The sequence below is a fragment of the Suricata suricatta genome, chromosome 6 (assembly GCF_006229205.1).
Source record: "Suricata suricatta isolate VVHF042 chromosome 6, meerkat_22Aug2017_6uvM2_HiC, whole genome shotgun sequence".
NCBI classification, from domain to species: Eukaryota; Metazoa; Chordata; class Mammalia; order Carnivora; family Herpestidae; genus Suricata; species Suricata suricatta.
The window spans coordinates 5,774,205-5,788,455 of record NC_043705.1 but is presented as its reverse complement, the minus strand read 5'-3'; the positions used below and the strand labels follow the sequence as shown (position 1 = coordinate 5,788,455).

The 14,251-nt window shown below is 38.1% G+C and overlaps 1 long non-coding RNA gene across 2 annotated transcripts in view; it reads right to left on the bottom strand.

Moving 5' to 3' along the window:
- Window positions 1–1,482: 1,482 nt before the first annotated feature.
- Window positions 1,483–14,251, bottom strand: part of LOC115294395 — a 52,769-nt gene continuing 40,000 nt past the window's right edge. The window contains exon 5 of one of the 2 annotated variants that reach the window (XR_003909861.1): window positions 1,483–1,586. This is a non-coding gene — a long non-coding RNA (uncharacterized LOC115294395). Of the gene's footprint in view, window positions 1,587–12,621; window positions 12,699–14,251 lie in introns of those variants that run through there. The other variant, XR_003909862.1, reaches the window with a different exon arrangement.

The window sequence follows — 14,251 nt, the reverse complement described above, 5'->3', positions numbered from 1 at the left end:
ATTGGGAAGGAGCCTTTAACTGGGCTCTATGTAGTGTTGATGGCCTTTGGAGCTAGAAGAAATCCAAAGATACATGTGCTTATGGTGAGCCACTGATAGACCCTGGTGTCACTGAGGTGGCAAGAAACACAGGCTACTCTGTTGGGCAACACACACAGCCTTATCTTCTGACAAAAATGTGAAAAAGGGTTTTAGGATAAAACTCCAAGTTATGAAAAGCTCCAAAAGGGCATCAAAGTAGGCCTAAGCACGAGCAGAATAGGTGTTAGGTAAAACCCAGGTTCCTATGAACAGCAGCTAGAGCGCTTGATGGAGAAGTCTGGGGGTTACTGACTCAGTGTTTGAATCCACATAACACTTTTGACTTATAACTCTCCTTAGTTCATCTGGGTCCTACACCCTGTCTTACCTGTGTTCATCTGGTCTTTATCATTAACTCCTACCCAGAGTGGCCCATGGCCCTATGGCACATTCACTTTTGGGCAATAGTCTCTCAGAAATATTTGAGATTCCAGAAGAGATGGCCACACATAACAGATGGCCCAAAGGATTTTCATCCCCTTGTGTTTCTTCACATTGGAAAATAGAATAATAAACCCATCAAGCAGAAGTCGTGTTCTTGGGACAGACAGGTACCGAAATAAGCTCACGGGTCAATCCGAAGCATGCCCAGAGCCCCACGGGAACCATTACTTTGTTTAACTCATCTCTTTTTTCCTTTGCATCCTATCTGAGGAAAGTTAAATGACTCACGCTTTCTTTTAATTTTTGAAAATGAGATTACAATGGAGCTCAAATCCACCTTATAAAATGGCAACATGGTGTCAGAGAAGCAGTGATTGTATTAAGGAGTAGCTTGAAGGGTGTTAACTTTTCCAGAACATCCATTAACATTACCCACCTCTCACCCCCAAGAAAGCTCATGTAATTTCATTATCCAGATTGAGTGTTTTGCTGTGCAATATGTTTTTTAAGCCTATTTATTTTGAGAGAGAGTGAGAGAGCAAGAGAGTGAGATAGAGAGAGGATGTGAGCAAGGGAGGGGCAGAAACAGAGGGAAAGAGAGAATCCCAAGCACGTTCTGTGTGCATTCAGTACGCAGAGCTGGATGGGGGCTCAAACTCACAAAACCATGAGATCAGGACCTGAGCAGATATCAAGAGTAGGTCCCTAAAAGTGGAGACTGGGGGAAAGGTGGAGTCCTTGAGGAAGACATAGGATTCCACTTGCCTTCAAGGTCCCTGCATCTGATTTCTTGTCTCCCTCTTTCTCATTTAATTGAGGGTATTTATGGACCAGGACAGCTACAAGGTCCTTCCTGTCAATGCCGCAGGACATCATCACATACCAGCTTTAAGCGATCTGAGGGCCCGTGCCGTTTGCATATTAGCCATGGTCATACAAGTGGATGATGCATTGTGAAAGAATTCAAAGTCTTTGTTTAGAATGGAATTTTAGATGAAGCTACACACCAAATATTTAAAGGAAGGAAGTGCTTCTTTCCTCTTGATCCTTCATCATACACAGTCTTGGTCTGCTGTAATCCCTCCAAGCAGTGGCCAGTGGCAAACTGAAGGCTGAAATGTCTGCAGGAAGCAATGATCGTTAACATGGTGGAACCTCGCTGTGTGGGGTGGAGTGGCAAATACACGTGAGGAACAGAAGGTTTCTCTGCCCGACTAGGACATTCATATATTAAGGGGGGAAAGTCCAAATAAGGAACATATCTGGGGGGCCTGGGGGTGCTTGGTTGAATGTCTGACTCTTGATTTCGGCTCAGGTCATGATCCCAGGGTCATGAGAAGGAGTCCCCACGTTGGACTCAGCCCTGAGTGTGGAGCCTGCCTAAAATTCTCTCTGTCCCCCTGCCCTTCTCCCCTGCCCACTCTCTCTCTCTCTCTCTCTCTCTCAAAAAAAAAAAAAAGGGTGGGATGCTTGGGTAGTTCAGTCAGTTCAGTCTCTGATGTCAGCTCAGGTCGTGATCTCCTGGTTTGTGGGTTCCAGACCCAGGTCGCTGACACGCGGAGCCTGCTTTGGATTCTGTTTCCTTCTCTTTCTCCCTGCCTCTCTCTCTCTTTGTCTCTCTCTCTCTCTCTGTTTCTGTCTTTCTGTCTCTTTCTCTCTGTCAGAAATAAATAAACATTTAAAAAGTTAAAAAAAAAAGCATATCTATACATTAGGTGTGGTTGCAATGGCTAAGTTTAGATGAAGACAGTCTATCCCCATATTGGTTATTAGGTTATTTTCCTTACTCTTTTTTTTTTAATTGCAACTCATTATTTGCGTATATAATTCTTTACAATAATTTTGAAAAGAACTGTAGGATGGATAGTTCAGGGTGTGTTTATCTGTGGAGAAAATGTGGAGTTGCCAGTGGATTCAGCCACCTTTCAGGAAGAAGGCAAATCACGCCTTCAGAGAAGAAACTTGCCATTTTCAGGATGTTGTTCCTATGGCACCATTGACTTTAGCCGGTGACAGCCGTCTACGATTTCCATAGAGACTGGGTCTGACATTGACTGCTAAAAGCACAGTTCCCCCAAAGCAGTATCAGTTGAATTAAAAAGGAAAGGTAAATTGTATTATCAGCTAAGTTGTCTTTTCCCAAACAGTCCACATTCCCACAATAATTGCATTTCCTTGTCATAAGCAATTTTATTACACGGTGACCTGCTGCCCAAGGGAGTGAATTTATAAGAAGGCTTGAGCTAGAATAATAAGAATAATGGTCATAAGAATAGTAATGATCGTCATTATCTAGGTGATTCATCTATAAAATTAAAAACAATAGTGCTGACTTCATTTCATTGTTAAGCGCGAATGTCAATAAGTCTTCCAAAAGGGAAATTTCAAGGAAATAAAAACAGCTACTTTTTCCTGCCTTCTTCCCTTCTTTGTTTATTTTCCATCTTCTTGTCTGTCTCTCCCCTTGTTTCTCATTTCCTTAATTCTTTTGTTCATCCTTCCTTCCTTCTTCCTCTTTCCCGTGCTTCCTTCCTTAAGCACACCCTTCTTTCTTCTCTTCCTTCCTCAGATACTTGTTTTTCCCATTTTTATCTAAAGAACAGGATTAAATCCTGTGGTCCGGGGGAGCCAGATTGTGCTTTATCCTGGCCTGCATTTCCTGATTTGGTCTAATACACCTGCCTAGTCATTCGTAGTCGTGGCGACAAGAAAAGTAGCGAGATCAAGTCTCCTCTAAGATAACAATCTGCAGTGTGCACACCTAGGAAGCCACAGCCTTTCCGCAAAGCACTCTGGTCTTGATCAGTTAGAGAAACTACCAGGGAAGAGCAGAAGCTTTAACACGAAAGCCAAGATTGTTCCTTTCCTGGTCCAGGAACAGACTCTGGATGCTACCTTTCCTGTAAGGGGGTCAGGCAGGAAGGAGACTCTGGAGAAAGAACTGGATGCGGGTTGATGAACAACTTGAGTCAGGAATAAGAATAAAACTTAGTTCCTTGCTTTTTGCTTCCATCTTTCTGGCCTCATTCGTTTATTTATTCATTCGTTTATACAGCAGATTATTTACTGAATCCCTATTATTTTCCTCACACCTCCACCTGATCCCATATATCTGTTCCCTGTCCTCTCCGCATGATTCTCATAGTCTCAGTGAGACTTTTCCAGTATCTTCTTACTTGTCCTCCTTTCCCCATGAACAACCACCTCCTTTAATCCATCCTGCGAAGTTGGTACATGTCAACCTTGCTAAGGGGCTGTTTGGACAGCTGTTATTCCTTTTCTCCTGAACGTCTAGACCTTCCTGATTTCATGAAGTAAAACCCAAAACCTTTAGCCTTCAATTCAGGGCCCTGTAATCTGGGCTCAGTGATTCAACTTTACAAATACCATATTCTTTTTAAATTAAAAAAATTTAATTCCAGTATAATTACAGTTATAAGTACAGTGTTATATTAGTTTCAGGTGTACAGTAGAGTGATCCAACAATCCTATATATTACGCGGTGCTCGTCTTCACCTGATTTTCCCACTGTTCCACCCACATCCCCCCTGGCGACTTATCTGTTTGTTGTCTAGAGTTAAGAGTCTGTTTCTTTCTCTTTTTTATTTTCATTTGTTTTTAAAATTCTACATATGAGTGAAATCATATGGCATTTGTCTTTCTCTGACTTATTTCACTTAGCATTACACCCTCTAAATCCGTCCATGTTGTTGCAAGTGGAAAGATTTCATACTTTTTTATGGCTAAATAATAATCCATTAAACACACACATACACACACCCCACATCTTTTTTTATCCATTCCTCTGTCATTGGGCACTTAGGTTGCTCTTGTATTTTGACTATTGTAGATAATGCTGAGGTAAACATAGCGTTGCATGGATCTTTTCAAATTAGTGTGTTCATATTCTTGGGGTAAACACCCATTAGTGGAATTGCTGGATCACACGGCAATTCTATTTTTAATTTTTTGAGGAACCGCCATAGGATTTTCCACAGCAGCTATATCATTTTGCCTTCCTACCAACAGTGCATGAGATTCCTGTTTCTCCATATCTTCATCCACGATTATCGTTTCTTATATTTTTTATTGTAGCCATTCTGACAGGTGTGAGGTGGTATCATGGTGATTTTGATTTGACTTTTCCTATTGTTGGGCATTTTTTCATCTGTCTGTTGGCCATCTGGATGTCTTTGGAGAAATGTCTGTTTGTATCCTCTGCCCATTTTTTAATCGGCGTTTTCTGGGGGATTTGGTGTTGAGTTATGTAAGTTCTATATATATTTTGGATACTCACCCTTATTGGGTATATCATCAAATAAACTGTTCATAAAGCTGTAAAACTGTATGTTCTTTCCTCTCCCTGTCCTCTTTTACTTTTCTTGTCTTTATGTTTTACTATTTACCTGAAATACTATTCCACTCACAGAGCGTGTGGCATTTTTACTTCTTTTTTTCAGATGAACTAGAATATATTTGTATAAATTCTGTGATGAATCCTTTCATAAAACAAATAATTTTCTAGTTCCATAAATCACTTGCTAGTTTGAAATTTTTGAATGTCAGATTTTATCTCAAAATACAGACTGGGTCAGGACACTTCTGCAAAAAAGTTTGAGGTCATAATGGACTGAAGCAGGGTTCAGTAAACTTTTCTCTAAAGCACTAAATATAATAAATAGTTTTGGCTTTGTGGGTCCTATAGTCTGCTGCATTTTTATTTTATTTATTTTACTTTAAAATTTTTATTTATTTAAATTCTAGTTAGTTAATATACAGTGTAGTGTTGGTTTCAGGAGTAGAAGCCAGTGATTCATTGATTACATATGACACCCGGTGCTCATCCCAACAAGTGCCCTCCTTGATGCCCATCCCCCATTTATCTCATCACCCCACCCACCTCCCCTTTAGCAAACCTCAGTTTGTTCTCGGTCTTGAAGAGTCTCTTATGGTTTGTCTCCCTCTCTGTTTTTATCTTAAATTTTCTCCTCTTCCTTTATGTTCATCTGTTATGTATCTTAAATTCCAGATATGGGTAAAATCATGATATTTCTCTGACTTATTTCACTTAGCATAATATATTCTAGTCCCATCCACATTGTTTCAAATGGCAAGAATTCATTTTTTTTATATATACCACATCTTGTTTTGATACATACCACATCTTTTTGATATACATATATACACCACATCTTCTTTATTCATCCATCAATTGATTTGGGCTCTTTCTATAAGTTGGGTGTCGTTGATAGTGTTGATTGTAAATAATTTGAATGTTGTTTATAGGATATTGTTGATTAGCTATAGTTGATAGTCAACAATGTTAAAAATATTGGGGTGCATATTTTCCTTTGAATCAGCATTTTTTTTATCCTTTGGATACGTACCTCATGGTGCAATTGCTGGGTCATAGGGTAGCTCTATTTTTTTTTTTAAGGAACATCCACACTGTTTCCCAGAGTGGCTGCACTCATTTACACTCCCACCAACAGTGCAAAAGGGTTCCCTTTCTCCACATCCTTGCCAACATCTGTTTTCTGAGTTGTTAAGATACCTTTGAATAAAGCTAACTGAAGAGGTTAAAGATCGTTATGCTGAAAACTATAGAAAGCTTATGAAAGAAATTGAAGAAGACAGAATGAAATGGAAAAACATCCCATGCCCATGGATTGGGAGAACAAATATTCTTCAAATGTCTATATTACCCAAAACAATCTACACATTCAATGAAATCCCTATCAAAATAACACCAACATTCTTCACAGAGCTAGAAAAATTTGTATAGAACCACAGAAGACCACAAATAGCCGAAGCATTCCTGAAAGAGAAACCAAAGCTGGAGGCATCACAATTCCAAAATTTGTAAAGAACTTACCAAATCCAACACCTGAAAAACAAATAATGCAGTGAAGAAACGGGCAGAAGACACAAATAGACACTTTTGCAAGAAGACATCTAGATAGTCAACAGACACATGAAAAGATGCTCAACATGACTCATTATCAGAGAAATACAAATCAAAATCACAATGAAATACCACTTCACACCTGTCAGAATGGCTGAAATTAACAATTTTCTACTTCATTTAAATGCCAGATTTTCCTCTATCTTCCTCTTCCTATTCTCTAGCTGGTGGTCATCTTCGACTCCTCTCAAACTCGCACCATTTTATTTCGCTCATAACCTTTTATACTCTGTATCTCATTTTGTATTGATATGTATTTATACATGACATTTTTACCCTTGAAAAATATAAGCTAATTGAAAGCAGAGCCCCTCGTTGAATGGGCTTCACAGTCTAACAGTGTCCTTTATGCACAGTTCTCAACTAAGTGGATACGTGCACTATAATACCATTTTCTGTCATTTTCAAGAAGACATGTTGAATAACGAACCTCTTGTTAATTTCAATTGTAATGGGCAATATTATGGTCCAGCAAGAGTCTTTCTTATCAAGCCTTTTAAATATTTTCTTGACAATTACACAGTAACAGATTCATCAGTCTTTGCCAGATCAGAACCTTTACAGACTCATGAGCTTCCTTTGGTACATAAACTGTTGCATGTCTGCGTCTGCAGTGACTGTCATGACTATCGCCAGTGAGTGTTCTCCTCAGCCAGCACAAGAGTCTTTTTCTCTTCATTCCCTAGCAGTCTTCTATAAATGCATTACTTTTAAAATAACGCATACGTGTTCTAAACATCAAACAGTATAAAAACTACACAGTGCAGTCTTCTTCCTACCTTATTTCTCATTTGCCCGGTTCCCAGTACACCCATAAACACATATTATTGTGTTAGATTCTTGTGTCTTTCCTCATAGGTTATTTGTATGCCAAAGCAAATACGCATGAATTTTTTTCCTGTTTCACACCCGTGATGCCACTTTCTTCCATATTTGTGTTCTTACTTAAAAAATTTATCTCACATATCTTTTCGGCTCAACACATGCAGTGTATCTTATTGCCTTATATGGCTCTACCGTAATATATTGAAAAGTCACTAATCAGCAGATAATTTGTTTGTGAACTTCGTTGTTACGATCTATGCTACATTGCATAACCTTGTACTTACATCATTTTCTGTGTACGTGAACTTACATAGAAGATACATTTCTAGAAGTAGAATTGCTTGTTCGCAGGGTATATACCTTATAATTTTGATAAACACATCACCACTGTGCTCCATACGGATTATGCCAACTTAGACTTTGACCAGCAACGGATGACAGTGCTGTTCCCCACAAACTTGCCAATGATGTTTTAAAACAGATTTAATGCTTAAAAATGGTTTTGCTTTTTGAAAATGGAATGCCGCATGAATATGCATGTCATATTTGCATAGTGCCTATGCTAATTTTCTCTGTATCACTTCCGTTCTTGGTCTCTGTGCTGTCAAAATGAGCACTCTTAGTTTACCTATAATTTGCCTTCCTTTTATTGTAAGTGAAATCTGTGTTTTCATAAGTTTTAAAATGAGCCAATTTGTAGATTTTTAGTTTTCTCATAAAAACTCTGTTTGTACCTTTGCTCATTTTTCTCTTTCTCTTTCTTTAACAATGTTTTGAATTCTTTTTTTTTTTTTTTGCATTCTTTATGTATCAGGCACATAAGATGCAATGTAACTTGTGAGTGTTTTTCCCAGTTTATGATTTATTTATTCTCTGATGTTCCGTTTTTGTCATGTAGAGGTATTCTGTTGTTTGTAGAATCTGAATTATGAGTCCTAGAAAGACTTTCCACATTGGGATTATAGAACAGTTTTCGTTGTTTCTTCTTCCCGTAGCTTTATGAACTCATTTCTTTACGTGTAAATCTTGGAACCATCTGGTATGGCTCTGACCTTATTTTTGTAACCAAATCCTTTCTTTAATAGGCACTTCTCTCTCTCCTGGTAGGACATAAGTTTATCCAATACTAATTTTTATTATATTTGAGATCTGTTTTTGACATTTGTATACTTTTCTTTTGACCTGTTGATTCATATCCAATACTATACTGTTTTAATTCCTGAAGCTTATGTTTTTATTAGGTACAAGGGCTAATGACTCACGGTTGCTTTTTTGTCATAGATGTAAAGGTATATTTTTTAACTTCAAAAAATTTGCACACATGTTTTTGAGTCAGCAGTTTATTGTAAAAAATAGTTGATTTGGGGACACCTGGGTGGCTCAATTGGTAAGTGTCTGTCTCTTAATTTTTGGCTCAGGTCATGACCTCAGGGTTCATGGGATTGAGCCTTGCTTCAGGCTCTGGGCTGACAGTGCAGAACCTGCTTGAGATTCTCTCTCTCCCTCTCTCTCTGCCCCTACCTACTCTCTCTCTGTCTCTCAAAATAAATAAACTAAATTTAAAGAAAAGAAATAGTTGATTTTGTGAGGCTTATATTAAATTTGTAAGTTGACTTAGGGAAAATTGGTAACTTTATGATGCTAAATCTCCTTGTCAAACACAGTAAGATAGCTTTAAGTATTCTTGATCAGAAGTATACAAGGATGTCTTCCTAATCTTGTTAAGCTTATTAGCAAGTTTTTAGTATTTTTCTTTGCTACTAGAAATATTGGGGCATCTGAGTGTCTCAGTTAAGCGTCCAACCTCAGCTCAGGTCATAATCTCAAGGTTTGTGGGTTTAAGCCCCACGTCAGGCTCAGTACTGATAGCTCAGAGCCTGGAGCCTGCTTTGGATCCCATCTCTCCCTCTCTCTCTGCTCCTCCTTTGCTTGCAGTCTGCTTCTCTCTATTTCAAAAATAAATACACACACAGAAAAGAAATATTATCCTTTCTTTCATTTTAACCTTCAATGAATTGGTTTTGTTTATGAAAACATTTCTCTTAATTATATTGTTTAATCCTACTTGTTTGCTGAGCTCTCTTATTGATTGTAGTGATATTTGTTAATTACAGTGGCTTCTCACCAGCATAGAATACTCTCTGGGTACATCATTTGCAAACAAGGGATGGTTTTAAGTCCTACTTTTGAAGTTTATAACTTTGATTTTTTTCTTGACTCTATGGTTGTGTTGGCATTAAGCTTGTTAAATAATAGAAATGATGGTGGACTTGCTTTTTTTGTTCTTGACTTTAAAAGAGTCTCTGGTTTCTGGCATGCTTCTGGGTTTTGCTTAGATAGCTTTAGATGGAATTAGAAATACTTTTCATTTGTTTGAGAACATACACTCCTATACCTAGTTTATTACTTACACCCTGTCAAAGAGGATACTTAGTTTTGCAGAATCCCTTTTTATCATCAATGGGAATGATTAAAAAAAATTTTAATGTTTATTTTTGCGAGAGAGAGAGACAGAATGTGAGTGGGGGAGGGGGAAGAGAGAGACTCAAGCACAGAATCCAAAGCAGGCTCCAGGCCCACAGAGCCTGACACAGGGCTTGAATCCAGGAGCTGTGAGATCATGACCTGAATTGAAGTTGGAAGCTCAACCGCCTGAGCCACCCAGGTGCCCTATGGTAATGATTATTGTTAATAAATATTAATATAATAATATTAAAATAATAAATATTTTAATATTACAAACTTAGATAATAGATTTTTTCCTAATATTGAACCATCTTTGCATTACAAGAGTAAAGATCATGACAATAATATTTTTCTGGACTTTGATAATATTTTATGTGAAAATTTTAATCTTATACACATCTGAAATTTATTTCTAGCCAATTTATTACAAGTGTTGGTGCCAGTGTTCTTATTTTCATAGAACTTTTTCTTTTTTGTTTTTTGCTCTGTAACAGTTTAAATACTTGGAATTATCAGCTCTTTTGATTTTATAGAAGTTTCCTGTGGAAAATAACCTTAGCGTAATACATGATTGCTGTAGTTTTCTATTTATTTTATAGAAATTGGTCTTTTAAAAACATTTTTATGTTTATTTTATTTTTGAGAGAGAAACAGAGACAGAGACAAAGTGTGAGTGGAAGAGGTGCAGAGAGAGAGGGAGACAGAATCTAAAAGCAGGCTCCAGGCTCAGAGCTGTCAGCCACGACCCTGATGCGGAGCTTGAACTCACGGACCATGAGATCATAACCAAAGGTGGATGCTCAACCAACTGAGCTACCCAGGTGCCCCTAGAAATTGGTCTTTTTAAATGCTGCTCTTGTCAAAGGTTGGGCTAGGTAAATTATATTTTTTCTAGAAAATTGCTTATTTCTTTCAGCTTTTCAATCTTGGGTTTTTTTTTTTTTTGGCATGGAAGTAAATAAAATTATTTCTTAGAGGGGTCTGTAAGTTTTTTAAACTTTGAGTTACTCGCTGCTAAATGTTGCTGATTTTCAGTAATTACGCTTTCCTCTCATTTTTCTAGATTGCTCAATTAGCAGTATTTTATTGTTTTGTTCTGGTTTCTCTTGTCTGCTCTTAGATTCTCTTGGTTTATCTCCCATGTCTCTGGTCATTGTACATTAGATTGCTTTGCCGTTATCTTTGTACACCTAACCTTCAGGTATTGCATTTCCTTAAGTCTTGAGTTTAGTCCTTTTCTGGGCACCCGTCCTCAGATAAGCTCTCCCACCACCACATAGTTTAATCGACACTGCTGATCCGCTAAGACATATGCTATCACTTCTTGAAATCCTACCTTGTAGTCCTAGATTATGTTATTCTTTTGATTTTCATAGAGAGTAAGTTATTCCTAAACCATGGTTCTCTTCCTTCATTTAGAGAAAGTCACCAGAAGCTACCTTATCTCACAATCCCCAAGCCTAAAAGGCCTGTCTGGTATTTAGCTCTCTTGCTCTCTATGTACGCTGAATGAATAAATACTTTTTCTAAAATTTATTTATTTATTTTGAGAGAGAGAGAGAGAGAGAGAGAGAGAGAGAGAGGAGAGAGAGCGAGCAAGTGCAATGGAAAGGCAGAGAGAGAGAGAAACAGAATCCCAGGCAGGCTCCGTACTATCAGTGGAAAGTCTGACCTGGGGCTCGACCTCACAAACCATGAGATCATGACTGGAGCTGAAACCAAGTCTGAAGCTTAACGGATTGAGCCATCGAGGTTCCCCAAATAAATCCTTTATAATTCTCCCTCATAAGGGTCACTTTCATATACATTCTCTCCTTACTCCCATGACCCTCATTTAAGTCACCATCTCTCTCTCTCTCTCTCTCTCTCTCTCTCTCTCTCTCTCTCTCTCTATATATATATATATATATATATATATATGTATATGTATATATATATATACATATATATATACACACACACCTTTATTTTTTGCATTTATCTATTTATTTAAATATTTATTAAATATGTATTAATTTGGGGGAGAATGCAAGCTGGGGAGGGGGACAGAGGATCTGAAGCAAGCTCTGTGTTACAGCAGCAAGCCTGATGTGGGGCTCGAACTCATGAACATTGAAATCATGACCTGAGCCAAAGTCAGACGCTCAACCGACTGAGTCCTCCCCTTTATATTTATTTTTATTTCCTTATATTCAAGTTAGTTAACATGCAATGTAATACTGGTTTTGGGTGCAGAACCCAGTAATTCGTGACTTACATGTGATTTCACTCACATACGGAATTGAAGAAACAAAACAGATGAACACAGGGGAAGGAAAGGAAAAATAAGATAAAAATAGAGAGGGAGGCAAGCCATTGTCTTGTCTACCCATGGCCATGACCCTTAACCAGTTATACTGTAACTGCACCATTTCCTTCCTGATTCTTTTTTCATATTGCCATCTGACTGATTCCATAACACATCTCTTGCTTAAGCCCACTCAGCAGTTTGTCACTGTTATTCAGAAAAATAATTAAAATTCCTCACATGACCTGTTAAGATTCTGAGTGACGTGGTCTCTGCACACCATTCTCAGCTCCAGCTCCTGTGCCCTTGGCTTCTCTTCTTCAGCCATCCCATCCTTCTGTTCCTCAAATGCACCATCCTCCTTTCATCATCCTGTGACATTTGCATCTGCCTGCTGTCACCTTTGCTTGAAAAATTCACTGCTACTCTTTCATTACGAATTCCTTCTTATCCTTTAGAATTTGTCTTGAGAATCTTTTTCCCAGAGAAGCTATTTCACATTCACCTCATCTAGATCATTTGGGCAGCTCTTTGCTCCATAAGTAAGTTGAGTTTCCACTTAAATAGTTGGGTAATTGGTTGTTCAGTGATGACTTTGTATCCTAAAATGTAGCCTCATTGTGCAAAGCTGTCTTGTTTACTGCTTAATGCCTCATATCCAGATAACTCTCCACTAACCAGTTTAAAACACTGAAAGAGAAAATATTATCAAAACAAACATAATACAAGTTTCAAAAATTTATCTCTCTCTAAAAATTAAAATAGAAATTCCAGATTCGTTATGATGTTATTAAACAGGATAAACAGTTCAAAACAGAATTGCACATTTAGTATTTCATCTCAGTGAAGAAATGAATGATTATTTAATGATGGGCATTAGTACAGTAGCCTAATTATCTGGAAACATAAACAATGTAAGATTCTCAGATTACATTTTATACCAAACTAAATTTTACATGAATGTATATGCAATTTAAATGTATGATTGCATAACATTATAAAACTATAGTTACATATATGTGTACATATATTATATAATTACTAGAAGAAAATTTACATACGTATTTATCTATTCTTGATCTGAATCATATAATTTCACAAGAGGGCTTGAAAAATGGGAGCAATGATTAGTGAATTAAACCAAAGAAAATATAAAAACACTATTAGTATATAAAAATCTGTTGAAAAAACAAGTTCAAAACAGAAGAGAAAAAGTATTTTTTAAATTTTTTTAATGTTTATATTTGAGAGAGAGAGGGACAGTGCACGAGAGAGGGAGGGGCAGAGAGAACGGAAGGCAGAGAATCTGAAGCAGGCTCCAGGCTCTGAGCTGTCTGCACGGAGCCCCATGCAGGGCTTGAACCTTTGAACCGTGAGATCATGACCTGAGCTAACGTTGTATGCTTACCTGATTGAGCCACCCAGTGCCCTGAGAAAAAGCATTCTTAACACATGTGACAGAATATAGGTTACTGTCCTTATATATTATATAACAACCTTATTGTTATTTTTTTAATTTAGTTTTGAGAGACAGAGAAAGACCGTGCGAGCAGGGGAGGATCAGAGAAAGAGGGAGACACAGAATCCAAAGCAGGCTCCAGGCTCTGAGATGTCAGCACAGAGCCTGATGCTGGGCTTGAACCCATGAACCATGAGATCATGACCTTAGCTGAAACCGGATGCTTAACTAACTGAGCTACCAAGGCGCCCCCAGTCATATTGTTACTTAAGGGATCTCCCACACCTTGCTAAGAAAATGACAGATTCCTCACTTAAGGGGGAAAAATGGTTTCTAAGAGGCAAGTCACAAAATATTAACATTTGTTTATTTTTGAGAGAAAGAGACAGAGCATAAGCTGGAGGGAGGCAGAGAGAGAGAGAGAGAGAGAGAGTGAGCCCGCACCAAAGAATTGGTAGCAAGTTCCTGGCTCTGAGCTGTTAGCACAAAGTCCTACGTAGGGCTTGAACCCACAAACTGTGAGAGTCTGACCTGAGCTAAAGTTGGACGCGTAACTGTTTGAGTCACCCAGGTGTCCCAAGGGAAAGATAATCTTCAGCAGGCTCAACACCCAGCGCGGCCGGGCTCCATCTGTGAGATCATGACCTAAGTCAAAATCAAGAGTCAGATGCTTAACTGACTGAGCCACCCTGGCGCCCCTCAACATATTAAATATAACGTTCTGTCATGATTTGGGACCGCCTTGAGAACCAGGGGACCGAAAATAAAAGTGGGATATTTAATT